The sequence below is a fragment of the Salvelinus namaycush genome, chromosome 17 (assembly GCF_016432855.1).
Source record: "Salvelinus namaycush isolate Seneca chromosome 17, SaNama_1.0, whole genome shotgun sequence".
Classification (NCBI taxonomy): Eukaryota; Metazoa; Chordata; class Actinopteri; order Salmoniformes; family Salmonidae; genus Salvelinus; species Salvelinus namaycush.
In genome coordinates, this window is record NC_052323.1 from 34,287,135 (window position 1) to 34,300,328 (window position 13,194).

Below are 13,194 nucleotides of genomic sequence, written 5' to 3' on the forward strand. Positions count from 1 at the left end.
TATTGGCCTTGGCTTTTTTAGTTACTTGCCTTTTTACTATCAGGCCTTTTGCATGTTCACATGACCACTTGAACCCCAAAGCTCTGTATTAGAACTTTTACCTTGACTGGATCCTGAAAGTCAAATCTCCTCTTTTACCTTTTCAAAGTCAACTTGCTACTTCAAAATTACTGCTTCTACATAATTAAATGATGAACACCCTCCTCTTAGTTTACTGCAAGGAATCCAGGTGACATTATAACACAGGTTTTCCCAAACTCGTTCCTCGGGACACCAAGGGGAGCACGTTTTGGTTTTTGCTCTAGTGCTACACAGCTGATTCATATAATTAACTCATCATCAAGCTTTGATCATGTGAATCAACTGTGTAGTGCTAGGGCAAAAACCTAAACATTCACCCCTTGGGGTCCTGAGGACAGAGTTTGGGAAACGCTGTTATAACCTGTCAAAACTTTGATTGAACCCCACAGTACACATTACAAAAAGGTGCTATTGGGTTCCAAGTAGGACCCTTTCCACAGAGGGTTCTACATGGAACCCAAAATTGTTATAGCCGAATAACCCTTTTTTTCTAAGGGTGTAGGGTGTACAGTAGCAATAAATTCAGCTCTAGCTTTGGAGGATGCAATGAAAGTTATTTTCCATTATGCATGATATCAGTGTGGAATGGACAAGTTAACTTCAGTCTCTAAGATTGTAACCGATTTGCACCAGAAAGTGAGGAGACTGCATTAGAAAGTGAGGAGACTACATTAGAAAGTGAGGAGACTACATTAGAAAGTGAGGAGACTACATTGGAAAGTAAGGAGACTACATTGGAAAGTGAGGAGACTACATTAGAAAGTGAGGAGACTACATTAGAAAGTGAGGAGACTACATTGGAAAGTGAGGAGACTACATTAGAGACTACATTAGAAAGCGAGGAGACTATATTAGAGACTACATTAGAAAGCGAGGAGACTACATTCGAAAGCGAGGAGACTACATTAGAATGCCGGGAGACTACATTAGAAAGTGTGGAGACTACATTAGAAAGTGAGGAGACTACATTAGTCTATTAGTGTATTGTCTGTGTCTGGTGGCCATGGGGTGTAAAGTCAACTCAGAGTCCCTAACCCTAACCCTTACAGCATGGAATGGGAACACATTCTCAACATGGTTAATATCAAATCCAAAATAACCACAGCACCCCGACGGTCGGTCTGTCTCACTGGATCGGGTTCCCTGTGATATTTGTGAGCATGGGTAGGAGCGTCTAGGACCATGGCATGTGATAGTCCTCAGGCAGAGGAACGTCTGTACAAGACGCAGAGAACACAGATTTATTGGATGCTCTGGAAAGGGCATCTGCATTCTGTATGATCGTGTCTGCGTTCCAAATGAAATCCTATACCTTTGACAAGAGCCTCAATGGGCCCTGGTCAAAAGTAGTGTACTAAATAGTGAATGGGGTACGATTTGGGACACAGTTCTACTGTATCTGCTAGACTTGCGTCAGAAGTAGTCACAAGATATACCTTCCCCCAACCTCACCAACGTCATTTGCCTTTCTGAGATATACAGTGCATTCAGAAAGTATTCAGTCCCCTTGACTTTTTCCAAATATTTTTACATTACAGCCTTATTCTATAATTGATTAAATGTTTTTTTTCTTCTCATCAGGCTACCCCATAATGACAAAGTAAAAACAGGATTTTAGAAATGTGTGCAAATTTATATTAAACCCCCCCCCCCGGAAATATCACATTTCCATAAGTATTCATACCCTTTACTCAGCAGTTTGTTAAAGCACCTTTGGCAGAGATTACAGCCTCGAGTCTTATTGGGTATGATGCTTCAAGCTTGGCACACCTGTATTTGGGGAGTTTCTCCCATTCTTCTTTGCAGATCCTCTCAATCTCTGTCAGGTTGGATGGGGAGCAGTGCTGCACAGCTATTTTCAGGTCTCTCCAGAGATGGTCGATCGGGTTCAAGTCTGTGCTCTGGCTGGGCCACTCAAGGACATTCAGAGACTTGTCCCAAAGCCTGCATTGTCTTGGCTGTGATCTTAGGGTTGTTGTCCTGTTGGAAGGTGAACCTTCGCCCCAGTCTGAGGTCCTGAGAGCTCTGGAGCAGGTTTCATCAAGGATCTCTCTGTACTTTGCTCCGTTCATCTTTATCTAGATCCTGACTAGTCTCCCAGTCCCTGCCACTGAAAAACATCCCCACAGCATGATTCTGGGACCTTCAATCCTGCAGACATTTTTTGGTACCTTTCCCCAGATCTGTACCTCGACACAATCCTGTCTCGGAGATCTACAGACAATTCCTTCGACCTCATGGTTAAGATTTTGTTCTGACATGCACTGTCAACTGTTGGACCTTATATAGGTGCCTTTCCAAATCAGGACCAATCATATCAAATGTTAGTCATCTGAGCCAAATACAACAGGTGTAGACTTTACTGTGAAATGCTTACTTACAAAATGATGTGATGTGAAAGGATGTGACAAACTGAAACTAGCAGCAGCAAGAAAAAGCCCCCTTTCTTATACACCGACTTCACTCCTCACTCTGCAACCTCACTTATTATCAAGTTTTAGAGTGGATAATAATAAAGATCATTTTTTAAGGATTTATAGGAGTTAATTTGGCTTTGAGTCACTTTAAATCCTAGTTGAATATATTGTTTAGTTAGATCAAAGGAAGTAATTGCCCTTGTTGATGTGGTTCATCTCCCTAATATCAGTTACTGGGAAATTACAAAACACTAGGAACACCTGCTCTTTCCATGACAAAGACTGACCAGGTGAATCCAGGTGAATGCAAATGATCCCTTATTGATGTCACCTGTTAAATCCACTTCAATCAGTGTAGATGAAGGGGAGGAGACAGGTTAAAGAAGGATTTTTATGCCTTGAGACAATTGAGACATGGACTGTGTATGTGTGCCGTTCAGAGGGTGAATGGGCAAGACAGAAGATTTAAGTGCCTTTGAACAGGGTTTGGTGGTAGGTGCCAGGCGTACCGGTTTGTGTCAAGAACTGCAACACTGCTGGGTTTTTCAACAGTTTCCCGTGTGTATCAAGAATGGTCCACCACCCAAAGGAGTCCATGCCCTAACGAATTGAGGCTGTTCTGAGGGCAAGAAGGGGTGCAACTCAATATTAGGATATTAATATTGTTCTTAATGTTTTGTCCACTCAGTACATATACATATATGTCTTAATATATAATATTTTTATAGATTTTTTCTAATTTCTCAGTATTACAGTGATGTTAATTTAGTCTGTTAAGTAACTGAATAGAATAAATTCGGAACTTAATGAATAGAAATATAATCTGAAACGCTAGAACTACTATGTCTATGAATGAGATGTACAGTATTTTCAATTATCATATGCATTATATTTAATGTCATACTTTTTTGTCTGAGATGTGGATGTTAGAATGTTTTGTGTTTGTGGCGTGCATGCCTTGCATGTTTTCATGGCTGTGAGGAGGGGGTGTTTTAGACCGTTCCAGTGTGATGGTGGTCTTAGCTAGCCTGGCTGACATGACCATACACAGAGGAAGAGCTGTTACTCACTGGTCTGGAAAGGAGCCCGTTTGTTAACTCAATATTCACACAAAAATTGAGCGGGCGCATTGATTAGTTCTCTCAAGTGTTTTTTTATGATTATTTTTATCTGCTGGGTTGAGACGTCTTGTTGTTGTCCCCCACAGTGAAATTGGAGGCGGACTATGGATCCGTCTCCGTCGGTTCGTACGTCTCAGACACCACTGGACAGATTTTGATGAAACTTGGGTGAATTATGCAGTTTGCCGGAGAGATCCAGGTATTTACAAAAATACTCTGATTTGCCCAGGAGGGGCTCTCTAGTAATCAACTGAAATTCCAAACTTAGAAAATTCCTATCTCCTGTCCCGTTTGAGCTGCTGTCATGAATGTTTTCCACATATGCATCTCCTCGTGAGAAACACGTTCCCCATAAGGACCTTGATTTTGTAAAAACATTCTCTGTCACTAATCCACACAACAGTTTGAACAAATGTCACTAATCCTTGTTAAGAATTGAAAATCCAACAGTTGTAATGGAAGGGGGTGGCACTCGGGAGCTGTGTGTGGTTGTCCATGGGGGTGTTTGAGTGAGAGACTGGAGGAGAACCAACCAGTAAAAACACAGCCACATTCATTATCAACGCACCGAACAAAATCAAAACAGCCTTTCCAGACTCTGAAGTCAGGAAGACTTCAAGTTTGGTATCAGCCAGTCCAGTTCTTTGCAGCTCTGCTCTCATCACACCACTAGTCAACAGAGCCAGTGTGGTTAACACCTCTAGTGTCTGCAGCTGTGGCTCTTTTCTGCGTGAAAAGCTTTACAATTCTCACCTTTCTATTCTCTCTCAGAAAATGTGAAACCTCATGTGACATGCATTTTTACACCAAGAGTACATTTTCTGGGTTATGTGTTAAGGTCAGTTGACAAACAGAACTTTGCCTCTAGCTCACATTGTATGTATGCTTGATTTGTTGTAATTGTGTGTTTCAATCCATTGCATAGTATTTTATTGAGACTAATTATTTTTTTGACTGAGATCACATTCTCATTTACAGCAACAACCTGGGGAATAGTTAAAGGGGGACAAACAAGTCAATTGGAAGCTGGGAATGATTAGGTGGCCATGATGGTATGAGGGCCAGATTGGGAATTTAGCCAGGACATCAGGGTTAACACCCCTACTCTTACAATAAGTGCCATGGGGTCTTTAGTGACCACAGCAAGTCAGAACACCCTGTAACATCCCAGCCAAATAACAGCACCCTACACAGGGCAATCTGGGGCAAGAGTGCCTCCTACTGGCCCAAGAGTGCCTCCTACTGGCCCTCCAACACTACTTCCAAGCAACATCTGGTCTCCCATCCAGGGACCAACCAGGACTAACATTGCTTAGCTTCAGAGGCAAGCTAGTAGTAGAATGCAGGGTGGTATGCTGCTGACAAATTATGCACATTAATGTTATTGACTTGGAGCTACTATGAAGAGACTCTTGTCTTTCGGTCTTCATTCATTCTTTATTCTCCCTGTCTCTTAAAAAAAAAATAATAATAATCACAAATGTAGAGATAATATCCCCAGAAAGATGGGGAAACGTTAGTTTCAGGTCCTGTTTTTGGTCTGTAGTTGCAGAGTGAGCGCAGTTCTGGACTTAAAGGGAATGTCTTTTTTGGTGCCATCCTGGGTGAAAAGGAGTCTGGAACACGCTATGGGAAGTGAAGTGTAGATGGAGTTTCACAGGAAGTGACATGACAGTTTAGAGAAAGTCAAATGAGATGCCTGATGTCTCTGGAGGTCAACCAACACCAAGGTTATGGGAGAGTGGGGAAAGAGACATATGGCCAGCTGATATAGCGCAATGTTAAAGTAAACATTAAGGTAATTTAGCAGGCACTTTTATTCAAAGCTTCACATATAACACAGATTGTCGGTTTCAGTGTATGTGTATGCAAGATCAAACCCATAACTTTGGTGACGTACGCAAGCACCGTGCTTTGACCAACTGAAACAATGGAATGAGATGAGAATGACATCTCCACATGGTCAACACTGGAAAGGAAAGGAAAGGGGATACCTAGTCAGTTGTACAACTGAATGCATTCAGCTGAAATGTGTCTTCCAAATTTAACCCAACCCCTCTGAATCAGAGAGGTGCGGGGGGCTGCCTTAATCGACATCCACGTCTTCGGCAGGGAAAGTATCTAAGGAAAGCCCATTCTGACTGAGGAGGCCTGTGGTGAAGTACGTTTAGCCACTAGTCACACACTGACTTTATACATTTAAGTTAATTAGGGCCTCTCATATGCTCTAGAGGCACTTCATGATGATGTCAGAGCACCTCATAATGACCACCTATAGGGGTTTGGATTTGGAATTAGGCTTTAGACGGGTGCTTCCTGACTTGAATGTTCAAAATGTTCACATTGTTATTAAAAAGCAGTGCTTTGAACAAAAGGGTATTTGACGCACTTTCCATTAAAGCTACAGTAGAAACAGCATGCATGATTTGAGGGTATGTGTGTGTCATATCTCTCAAATCTCATGTAGTTTGGTTTTTCATCCCGACTTGGTTTTCCATTCAGATAGAAATGGCCTTAGAGATTTGCTGTGGGCAGATGTAGCCGTAGCTAACCCTGCTCTTTCTCTTTCTCCACTGTAGGCTGCCTTCTGTCAGGTCACACTTCTATGTTAGATACCAGTGAATATTTCATGTTTTTTTTATAGCGATGCAAAGTGTACGTATCCGGACCATCAGTCAGTGAGCAAAGGTACACAATGCTTCTGCTGTCTCATTCTGATGAGGAGGAGGATGATGAGGAAGGAGGATGATGAGGAGGAGGATGATGGGAAGGAGGATGATGAGGAGGAGGAGGATGATGGGAAGGAGGATGAGGGCATACTTAGAACTCGTTTGCTTTGTTTGTATTGCAGTGCCATATCAAGAACAATAATCATTTTCAAAAAGGCATACACGTCAAACTAAAACAGTGATGTTTTTAAAGTAATACATTGGTTTTATTGTCTGTTATCTTTTTGGACTAATACCATATAGGTAACTGTCTGCCGTCATTGGAAACATCTTAAATGTCACTTGATATTTGACACTTGACACTCCCCTCGCTCAAAACAAAAGCAGGATATCAGTATCAGCATCATCAGTATAAAGCTGACCACAGCTCCAATCCAAACCACTACACAGCAAAAACCCTCTTCCTATACAAAAACCACCGAGAATGAAAACACAGAGGAACACTTGGCTAGAGCGTCATCCTCTCTTCCCCCACAGACCAGTAGGAGAGGGCAGATTATTATTGCTCTAATTATGGATGTCACTGTGTAAGCGATTCACTATATTATGAAAGTATTACTTAAGTATTTTATATTTTCGTACAGGCATATACATTCCTACCTCATTCAAAAAGCATGTTCCCATGGTATATCGAATGTATAAAACCACATGTGCAATGTACTGTACTTCAAGCATTGTTTACTGTCACTGTGAAAGAAAATACCAATAAAAAGAACTGGACTGAAATGTGTTTTTTCATCGAATAGATAACAAATGACCAAAAACACAAGGTCAGTCGAAACACAAACATAATGTACGTCAGTCACCTTATCTCATTCCTTTTCTGGACGGGGTTGATCAGGTTGCACAAACAGTGTGTGTGTGCGTGTGCGCATGCCTGCCAGTGCAGTTGTTGTCTGTGGTGTATGCTTAGCCTGTGTGTGCTTGTGCGTGTGTAATACTCTTCCTCTCATTCTGTGGAGAAAACAGTTTTGTCCTGCTTCTCTCTGACTACAAGTGGAGCAATTTGCTTTGTATATACAGTGAATAAATGTAGAGCTATAGATCTGCTTGTAGAGACTATTTACAAATTATCATCATAACTGTAGCATCATTAATGAACCTGTCGGAGTCAAAATCAAATCAAATCAAGTTTATTTTATATAGCCCTTCGTACATCAGCTAATATCTCGAAGTGCTGTACAGAAACCCAGGAAAAACTCCCTAGAAAGGCCAAAACCTAGGAAGAAACCTAGAGAGGAACCAGGCTATGATGGGTGGCCAGTCCTCTTCTGGCTGAGTTAGGGTTATGGGTGTTGCTGAGTTAGGGTTATGAGTGTTGTCTCTTATCTTATAAGGGGTCCTCAGGCTGCCCCCTGCTGGTTCATTCTTACCAGGGTTGGTTAATGAACCTGTCTGAGTGTTGTCTCTTATCAGGAGTCCTCAGGCTGCCCTCTGCTGGTTCATTCTTACCAGGGTTGGTTAATGAACCTGTCTGAGTGTTGTCTCTTATCAGGAGTCCTCAGGCTGCCCTCTGCTGGTTCATTCTTACCAGGGTTGGCCATGGCAGATCCTGAGAGGTTAGCCATAACCCTAACCCTAGCTTAATGTCCACACCCCGGCTCAACCTTGACCCTAGCTTTGTGTCCACACCCTGGCTCAACCATAACCCTAACCCTAGCCATAACCCTAACCCTAGCCATAACCCTAACCCTAACTCTAGCCATAACCCTAACTCTAGCCATAACCCTAACCCTAGCCATAACCCTAACCCTAACCCTAACTCTAGTCATAACCCTAACTCTAGCCATAACCCTAACCCTAGCCATAACCCTAACTCTAGCCATAACCCTAACTCTAGCCATAACCCTAACTCTAGCCATAACCCTAACCCTAGCCATAACCCTAACTCTAGCCATAACCCTAACTCTAACCATAACCCTAACCCTAGCCATAACCCTAACTCTAGCCATAACCCTAACCCTAGCCATAACCCTAACTCTAGCCATAACCCTAACTCTAGCCATAACCCTAACTCTAACACCAGCCATTACCCTAACACTAACACTAGCCATAACCCTAACTCTAACACCAGCCATTACCCTAACTCTAACACCAGCCATTACCCTAACTCTAACACTAGCCATAACCCTAACTCTAACACCAGCCATTACCCTAACTCTAACACCAGCCATTACCCTAACTCTAACACTAGCCATTACCCTAACTCTAACACTAGCCATTACCCTAACTCTAACACTAGCCATAACCCTAACTCTAACACCAGCCATTACCCTAACTCTAACACTAGCCATTACCCTAACTCTAACACTAGCCATTACCCTAACTCTAACACCAGCCATTACCCTAACTCTAACACTAGCCATAACTCTAGCCATAACCCTAACTCTAACACCAGCCATTACCCTAACTCTAACACTAGCCATAACCCTAACTCTAACACCAGCCATTACCCTAACTCTAACACTAGCCATTACCCTAACTCTAACACTAGCCATTACCCTAACTCTAACACCAGCCATTACCCTAACTCTAACACTAGCCATAACTCTAGCCATAACCCTAACTCTAACACCAGCCATTACCCTAACTCTAACACTAGCCATTACCCTAACTCTAACACCAGCCATTACCCTAACTCTAACACCAGCCATTACCCTAACTCTAACACTAAGGCCTGTACACACTTATAGATTGATCATCACTGACGTAAAGAGAGTTTTGTTTGCATATTTAATCTGAAATAACCCCTTATCCAAATTGTGTTGTGCCTTTTTGTCTGTATGTTGATATAGCAGGACGTTGTTTGTTCTGCATGCCTCTTCCCTCTTGGAATCAGAATGCCTCTGTTTGCCTCTTTGGAATCATCTCTTTGGAGGATATTGGGTTTCTGACACGTTCCCACAAACAAATGATCACGCCCTGAAAACAGTCTTAGGTTTACAATTATCGGACACTGTATTAAAAACATATTTTTTTATCAATTCACTATACAGATACACAGAGAGGTATAAAAAAGTGTGCAGGTATAATCAGTCATGTATTAATTGTATACAGCAACACGAAAATGTCCTTAAGCACACCATAGATACACAATACATAATCATGTTGTTTTCTTGGCTCAATCTCACATTATATAGTGAATGAACCGTCTGTTGGTGCCATATTTCTCATTTGGAACAGTCTATTGGCTAGATCTATGTCTATAATTCAGTGCCATTTGTCATAGATCAGCATCTATTTGCCATCGTGTCGATTCAGCAGGCATCTACTGTTACAGTGAAACTGTGGTGTCTTGTCATTGTACATCTCATGTCATATATATCTATAGTCTGTTGATGAGGTTCAGTGTCTGGTAGCTCTATATACCTGTGAGGATGCAAACTCGTAAACGGGCCTCCTTCCAGACACAACAACAATCTGAGATCCACTGAGAGATCAGAGAATTTTTGACCGTAGAGCTCTCCCTCTCTCTCTCCTCCTCCTTACTCTCTCTTTCCCTCTCTTCGTCCCCCTTATTTTCTTTGTTTATTAATGGGCTACTTATCCTAGCCTGTAGCTGTTCTGCAGATCCCTGTGTAGGTGTGCATGTCTGTGGGGGCTGTGTGGTGAGGTCAGAGGGGGAGGGGCCACAGTCAGGGGTTGCTGTGTCACTGAACTCAGGGCAGCTGCTCTTACGATTCTGCTGGAAGTCAGAGGGCAGGTCAGAGAGGCAAGAGCGGGGGTAACTGTGTGCCCGAGGGTGGGACTGGCCCTCAGACACCACCCCATGTCTCCTTAAACCCAATTCCCTGATTGACAGGTGGAGTGAGCAGGGCTGCCGTACAGGAACTCTAAGGGGTCTGACGCACCAAGGCAACCAAACTCAGGTTCATCGCAGTTGGAATCTTTCCCCTGTCTGCCGCATACAGTGATGAAGTCAGAGTACATCCCAGGCCTGTCCTTCCCATGGGACTTTTCCCTGTGACAACGTGCAGTGGTCTTTGGAGAGTTTTCATCTTGAACAGCAAGCCGTGGCAGCCTTGGCCTCTGGTGCAGCGATACCTGCTGGCGAGGGTTGATGATGTCATTGGTGTGAAGGGAGGTGGGGTGAGCCAGGTGGCAGATGGACAGCAGGTAGTCCTCTGAGGAGAGGGTGTGTGGACAGGGCCCTGGGTGGGCGGTAGGCCGGGCAGAGTGAAGGGTGTTGGACTGGTTCGTCTGGTTCATGTCTCTGACCAGGTCCTCGTAGCCCTCGCTGATAGTGGGCAGCTGTAATCTCCTCTTCTGGGACACCGGTTTGGACATGGGACTCTTGGCTGCTGGGAGAGACGGACATAGAAATACGTCAGTCACCAAGAGATAATATTTGAATAATATCGGAGTGGCTGTCCTTGTGGACGTGGGGTCTGACATTTGGGAAATGGGTATCTTATGCATACTCTGATTAATCATCTTTGATAACTGCTCCTTTCAATGCTCCCCACAGAACCACATCAACACCATTCTATACCTGGTAACCTAACACCATTCTATACCTGGTAACCTAACACCATTCTATACCTGGTAACCTAACACCATTCTATACCTGGTAACCTAACACCATTCTATACCTGGTAACCTAAGCCCCACAGATCCTTCTATTTCTCTACACTTATCCCCGCTCTCCTCTCCTCTCCTCTGTTTTCTCAGAAGGAGCTGTGTAAATACGTCCGTGAGACAAACACACCATGACCATTGCTACATAAACACACTGGTATATAAATACCATAGATACCAGACCAGCCAGCCAGAACCTGCCAGAACCAGCCAGAACCACATACTGTAGCCTACATTTTCTTATGCCACCCATATTGTTTCAGCCCTGAATGCAGCCCACAGAGTATTTCAGTACCAACCTCAATGTCAAAAATAGCCCCAGCCAAACCCTAAAGCCTCTGTCAGTATCCTTCAAGTTGGAACAACTGCTAAATATAGAACCACACCTAGCTGGTATACAGTGACTCAGAACCATACTAGCATCATTCCTATACATAGCAAAGATACAGGTAATTGCCAAAATAATGGAAACACCAACATAGAGTGTCTTCATAGGGCACTGGGCCACCATGAGCTGCCAGAGCAGCTTGATTGCAGCGTGGCATAGATTCTACAAGTGTCTGGAACTCTATTGGAGGGATGCCACACCGTTCTTCCACGAGAAATTCCATCATTTGGTGATTTGTTAATGGTGGTGGTAAACACTGTCTCAGGCGCTGCTCCAGAATCTCCCTTAAGTGTTCAATTGGGTTGATATCTGGTGACTGAGACGGCCATGGCATATGGTTTACATTGTTTTCATGCTCATCAAACCATTCAGTGATGACTCATGCCCTGTGGACGGAGGCATTGTCATCCACTCCCATCAGGATAGAAGTGCTTCCCCATAGGTTGAAGGTGATTTTATTTATTGTTATTTAACCTTTATTTAAACTAGGCAAGTCAGTTAGGAACAAATTATTATTTACAATGATGGCCAACTCTGGCCAAACCCTTACCCGGACGACGCAGGGCCAATGGTCCATTATTTTGGCAGTTACCTGTATATTAGAATCATGTATATAACCTAATACAGTAGATAAACCTGTAGGTTTAATGGTATGTAGCACAACTGCTTTGCAGACTCACCTGTAATAAAAGGTGTAGTGTATATCCAAGTCTTTTCTCTGCTCCTGTAGCGTGTGGCTTCTCTCGTTAACTCTTCAGGAGAATCTGTGAATGAACGTCTGTGCAGATAAGATCTGGCTGCTTTAAAAAAAAGAGAAGCAGCGATGCTGGTCTTTGAGCGCGCTCTGTGGCTCTAACTGTCTCTGACTGTGTCTGTCCTGAGGCAGCAGTAGACTGCAGATTTATCTCCTCCCTCTCTCTCTCCTTCCCTCTCTCCCTCAGTCTGCCCTGATTCTAAATATAGCATCACCCTCCATTTCCTATCCCTGAGCACTGTCATTGGACGATTGTGTTGATGGAGGGAGACAGAAAGAGAGGGGTAGATGAAGAGATTGAGTAAACAAATATATAGATCTTTTTTAAAGAGAACAGAGGTAAAAGTGGGGGCAGGTTGAGAGAGTTGTGGTAAAATAACATTTCTCACATTCTGTGTGTGTGTGTGTGTGTGTGTGTGTGTGTGTGTGTGTGTGTGTGTGTGTGTGTGTGTGTGTGTGTGTGTGTGTGTGTGTGTGTGTGTGTGTGTGTGTGTGTGTGTGTGTGTGTGTGTGTGTATATATATTTGGACAGTGAAGCTAAATCTTTTCTGTCACCTTTTATTTGAGGGTATTTTCATACATATCTGTTTTACTGTTTAGAAATGAAAGCACTTTGTGTATCTAGTCCCCACGTTTGAAGTCATAGGTATTTGGTATTTATAGTATATTAAAGTAGTCAAAAGTTTAGTAGTCCCATATTCCTTGCAAGCAATGACTATGTCAAGCTTGTGACTCTACAAATGGGTTGGATGCATTTGTTTTGGTTGTGCTTTTCCCAATAGGAACTGAATGGTGCCATATTGGAGTTTCTGAATACTTCTAGATTCATGTGGATCCTACCACGACTATGAATAATCATGAATGAATCGTGAATTATGATAAGTGAGAAAGTTACAGAGGAACATCATACCCTCAAAACATGTTTTGTTGTAGCCTCTGAACGGCATCTAACTCATAATTTTTCAGGATTCATTCAGGATTTTTCTTAATCATGGGATTATCAGGATTAATTTAGAAGTGTTCACAAACATCTTATCTACTCACTTAGAAAGAAAATGACTCCAGTCATCATTCACCATTCAGTTCCTATGGGGCAAAACAGAACCCAAAACACATAAAAAACAAA